This window comes from Pristis pectinata, chromosome 21, assembly GCF_009764475.1.
Source record: "Pristis pectinata isolate sPriPec2 chromosome 21, sPriPec2.1.pri, whole genome shotgun sequence".
NCBI lineage: Eukaryota > Metazoa > Chordata > Chondrichthyes > Rhinopristiformes > Pristidae > Pristis > Pristis pectinata.
The window spans coordinates 37422756-37428832 of NC_067425.1; positions in this window are offsets into that span (position 1 = coordinate 37422756).

Below are 6077 nucleotides of genomic sequence, written 5' to 3' on the forward strand. Positions count from 1 at the left end.
TGATCCATATCCCTCTGTTCCCTGCATATTCATGTGTCCATCCAAAAGTTTCTTAAATACTTCTATCATACCCTGGCAGAATGTTTCAGGCACTCACCACTCTCTGTGTAAAAAAATCTTGTCCCACACATCTCCCTTAAACTTTCAACCGCTCACTTTAAATGTATGTACTTTGTATTTGATATTTCTACCCTGGGAGGAAGATTCTGTCTACCCTCTCATGAATTTATAAACCTCCCCTCAGCCTCCATCACTCCAGAAAAAAAACAACCCAAGTCTGTCCAACCTCTCCTTATAGTTCATACCCTCTAATCCAGGCAGCATCCTGGTGAACCTCTTCTGCACCCTCTCCAAAACCTCCACATCCTTCCTGTAATGGGGCGACCAGAACTGCACACAATACTCCAAGTGCAGCCTGACCAAAGTTTTATACAGCTGCAACATGACTTCCTTCCACTTCTACTCATTGCCCTGACCAATGAAGACAAGCCTGCCACACACCTTCCTTACCACCATATCTACTTGTGTTACCACTTTCAGGGAGCTACAGACTTGAACCCTGAGATCCCTCTGTACATCAATGCTGTTAAGGGTCCTGCCATTAAATACATACCTTCCCCTGACATTTGGCTCCTCAAAGTGCAACACCTCACACTTGGCCGGATTAAACTCCATCTGCCATTTCTCCGCCCATATCTGGAACTGATCGATATCCCGCTGTATCCTTTGACGACCTTCTTCACTGCCCACAACTCCACCGATCTTTGTGTCGTCTGCGAGCTTACTAACCCACTCATCCACACTTTCATCCAAATTATTTATACATATCACAAACAGAGGCCCTAGGATGGATCACTGCAGAACACCACGTGTCATGGACCTCCAGCCAGAATAACACTTTGCCACTACTACCCTCTGTCTTCTATCGGCAGATCAATTGTGAATCCAAACTACCAAGTCACCATGGATCTCATACATCTTAATCTTCTGGCTCAGCTTCCCATGACAACATCCAGTAAGCTACTTCCATCAAATATATTTACCATCTCCTCAAAAAACTCAATTAAGTTTGTAAGCCGTGTTGACTGTTTCTAATCAGCCATGCCTTTCCAAATGCGAATAAATCCTATCCCTAAGAATTCACTCCAATACCTCCCTTACTAATGATGTGAGATTCACCTTTCCTGGATTCCCTATTTCCCTTCTTGAACAAAGGAACATCATTGGCTATTCTTTGGTCTTCTGGGACCTCACCTATTGCTGGTAAGGATACCAAGATCTTGGTCAAGGCCCCACAAATCTCCTCTCTCAATAACCTGGGATAGATCCCATCAGGCTCCAAGGATATCCACCTTGATGCTCTTCAAGAGCCCCAGCCCCACCCCCTTCCTGCTCTCAACATGCCCCAGCACATTAACATGCCCCACACTGCTCTCACTGTCCTCCACATCCTTCTCCCTGGTGAATACTGACACAAAATCCTCATTTATACCTCGCCCACTTCCTCTGACTCCAAGTATAAATTCCCTCCTTTATCCTTGAGTGGTGCTACCCTCTCCCTTATTATCCTCTTGTTTTTTAATGTAAGGATAAAATGCCTTGGGATTCTCTAATCTGACTTGCCAAGAACATTTCATGGTCCCTTTTGGCCTTTCTAATCCCCTGCTTGAACTCTTTCCTGCTCTCTTTATATTCCTCAAATGCCTGGTTTGAGTTTAACTTCCTCAACCTTACATGCGCTTCCTTTCTCTTTTTGACTAAGTTCATAATCCCTCTCGACATCCAAGGTTCCCTCACCCTGCCATCCTCGTCCTTCCTCCTCACTGGAACATGCCAGTCCTGAGCTCTGACCAGCTTGTCTGTAAATAACTCCCACATGTCAGACGTGGACTGCTCCCAATTCCTCCCCCCAGCTCCTGTCTAATAATGTTGTTACTTGCCCTGCCCCAATTTGTACTTTCCCACAAGCTCCAGACTTATCCTTATTCATAACTATCTTAAAACTTAAGGAGTCGTGATCACTGTTCCCAAAATGTTCTCCCACTGAAAGGTCAGTCACCTGGCCAGGCTCATTTCCCAAAACAAGGCCCAGTATGGTCCCTCCTCCAGTTGAACTTTCCACATACTGTTTCAACAAACCCTCTTGAATACACTGAAGAAATTCTGCTCCATCTAAGCCTCTTGCACTAAGTAAATCCCAGGCAATATTGGGGAAGTTAAAGTCCCTGTTGCTTTTGAATCTTTCCATGATCTGTCCACATAGCTGTTCCTCTATCTCCTGGTGTCTATTGGGAGGTCTGGAGTATAACCCCATCAGAGTGATGACACCTTTCTTATTCCTGACCTCTACCAGTATTGCCTCAGTCGATGAGCCCTCCATTATGTCCCTCTGAGTGCAGTTGTGACATTCTCCCTGATCAGTAATGCAACCCCTCCACCGACCTTACCATCGCTGTCCTTCCTCCTTACTGGAGCATGCCGGTCCTGAACTCCGATCAGCCGGTCTTTAAACAACTCCCACATGTCAGACGTGGACATCTGATAACAATGACCTTCCCCAGCTCCTGTCTAATAATGTCGTATTTTGCCCTCCCCGAATTTAGGACTTTCCCACAAGGTCCAGATTTATCCTTATCCATAACTATCTTGAAACTTAAGGAGCAACACACACAAGATGCTGGAGGATCTCAGCGGGTCAGTGGGAAATGGACAGTTGATGTTTTGGGTCAAGACCCTTCTACTGGACTGGACAGAAAGAGGGGAGATGGCCAATATAAAAGGGTGGAGTGAGAGCTGTCGGGTGATAAGTGAGTCCAGGTGAGAGAAGTCGTGATCACAATTCCCAAAATGCTCTCCCACTGAAAGGTCAGTCACCTGCCCAGCTTCACTTTCCAAAACTAGGCCCAACTTCCACTAGTTGGACTACCCACGTGCTGTTTCAAGAAACCCTCTTGAATGCACTGAAGAAATTCTGCCCCATCAAAGCCTTTTTCACTAAGGAAGTCCCAGTCAGCAGCAGTGTCACTAGTTTTCTTTAGTGTTTTGAGGAGGTAACTAAGAAGATTGACGAAGGCAGAGTGGTAGATGTTGTTAATGTGGACTTTAAGAAGGCTTTTGACGAGATCCTGCATGGTCAGCTGGTTGAGAAGGTGTAGGTACAAGTGATCTAATGCAAGCTGGCTAAGTGGATCCAAAATTGGCTTGGTGATAGGAGGCAGAGGGTGGTGTTGGTGGGATGTTTTCCAATAGAATGCCCATCGCCAGTTGTGTACAGCAGTGGTTGGTGCTGGGATCTTTGCTCACCAGCCTGTCTACTTCCTCAGGAGGCTAAAGAAATTTGGCATGTCCCCTTTGACACTCACCAACTTTTATCGATGCACCATAGAAAGCATCCTATCTGGATGCATCACGGCTTGGTACGGCAATTGCTCTGCCTAGGACTGCAAGAAACTGCAGAGAGTTTTGGACATAGCCCAGCACATCACAGAAACCAGCCTCCCCTCCATGGACTATGTCTATACCTCTGCAAGGCAGTAACAGCAGCCAGTGTAATCAAAGACCCCACCCACCCGGGACATTCTCTCTTCTCTCCTCTTCCATCGGAGATACAGGAGCCTGAGGGCATGTACCACCAGGCTCAAGGACAGCTTCTATCCCACCGTGATAAGACGATTGAATGGTTCCCTTATATGATGAGATGGACTCTTGACCTCACAATCTACCTTGTTTGACCTTGCACCTTATTGTCTACCTGCAATGCACTTCCCTGTAGCTGTGACACTTTACTCTGTATTCTGTTATTGTTTTTACCCTGTACTACAATGCACTGTGTAATGAATTGACCTGTACGATCAGTATGCAAGACAAGTTTTTCACTATACCTCAGTACAAGTGACAATTATAAACCAAATCCAATACCAAAAAACCAATCTTTGCTGTTTCTGATGTATTTTAACAACATTTACCAAATCACACAAAAAGCATGATCAGCAAGTTTGGGAATGATGCAAAAGTTGGTGGCACTGTGAAGAGTGAGGAAGGTTGTTGAAGGCGACAGCAGGTTGTAGGTCAGATGGGAAGTTGGGTGGAGCACTGGCAGATGGAATTTCAATCCCAACAAGTGCAAGGTGATGCATTTTTGGAAGTTAAATATGGGGTAGGACATAGACAGTAAATAGTAGGGCAAGCAATGTTGGTGATTGGAGAGACCATGGAGTCCAAGCCCATAGTTTCCTGAAAGTGGCAGGTGGATAGGGTGGTGAAGAAGACATAATAACAGGTTTGCCTTTAATAGGTTGGGGCATGGAATATAAAAGTTGGGACATAATGTTGCAAGTTTACAAAACAGTGGGCAGGCCACACTTGGAGGTTAGAGTAAGGGATAGGATCTTATGTGAAGTTCTGGTGACCACATTTTCGGAAGGATGTGATTGTGACGGACAGAGTGCCATGGAGATTCAAGAGATTCTGCAGATGCTGGAGTCTGGAGCAACACACACACAAAGTGCTGGAGGAACTCAGCAGGTCAGGCAGCATCCACGGAGGGAAATAAACAGTCGACGTTTCAGGTCGAGACCCTTCATCAAGACTGGAAAGGAAGAGGGCAGAAGCCAGAATAAGAAGGTGGGGGGAGGGGGAGGAGCACAGGCTAGCAGGTGGCAGGTGAGTCCAGGAGAGGGGGGGAAGGTACATGAGTGGGGGTGCAGGTGGGGGAGATGTAAGAAGCTGGGAGGTGATAAGTGGAAGAGGCAAAGGGCTAAAGAAGAAGGAATCTGGTAGGAGAGGGCAGTAGACCATGGGAAAAAAGGGAAGGAGATGGGCAGGTCATGAGGGCAGGGGAGGGGAAAGAGAAGGGGTGAGTGGGCCACAGGAATGCAAAGGGGGTGGGAAATGGAGATTCACCAGGATGTTCTCTGGAATCAGAACTTCAGTCATGAGGAGAGGTTGCAGAGGCCAGGCTTGTCTTCCTGACATTGGTGTAGATGACAGAGACAGGCAGGCAGGTGGTGTGTCAACAACGTGAGTCTAGTGCAGAGGAGACTACACCTGGTGGGTGATGTACCATCTCTCTGGAGCAGAGTCATAGACTCATACAGCATGGAAACAGACCCTTCAGCCCAAACTGTCCATGTCCATGGTGTTGCCCAGCGAGCTAGTCCCATCTGCCCACGGTTGGCCCATAGCCTTCTAAACTTCTCCTATCTGTGTACTTATCTAGAAGGTTTCTAAACGTTGCTAAATGTGCCCACCTCAACCACTGTTTCTGGCAGCTCATTCCAAATACACACCGCCCTTTGTGTGAAGAAGCTGCCCCTGATGTCCCTTTTAAATCTCTTGCCTCTGATCTTAAACCTTTGCCCTCTTGTTTTTAGCTCCCCCATTCCTGGGAAAGAGACGATGTGCTCTCACCCTGTCTATGTCTCTCATGATCTTTCCTATAACAGGGTGACCATAAACTGGACTCAATACTCCAAGTGCAGCCTCACCAATATCTTATGTAACTGCAACATAACTTCCCACCTCCTATACTCAATGCCCTGACTGATGAAGGCCAATGTGCCAAACACCACCTTCACCACCGTCTACCTGTAACACCGCTTTCTGTGGTCCCTCTGTTCCACAACACCCCCCAGGGCCCCACCATTCACTGTACAAGTCCTATCCTGGTTTGATCTCCCAAAATGCAACACCTCACATTTATCTGGACTGAAAGCAATTTGCCAATCCTCAGCCCACAGACCCAGCTGATCAAGATCCCCCTGTCATTTTTTTTATAACCTTCTACATTGTCTACAACACCACCCATGTTACTATCATCCGCACACTAACCAACCGTGCCTTGTACATTTACATCCAAATCACTTACATAAATAACAAACAACAAAGGTCCCAGCACTGACCGCCGTGCCACACCACTGGACACAGACCTCCACCCACGGCCGGCCCTCCCCCACCCCCTCCCTTCCAGTCCGAGAAACATCCCTCGACCCTCTGCCTCCTTCTACTGGGCCGATTATGAATCCGCTCTACCCCCCCCCCACCGGGGTCCTGGGCGGTCCAACCCTCCAGACCAGCCG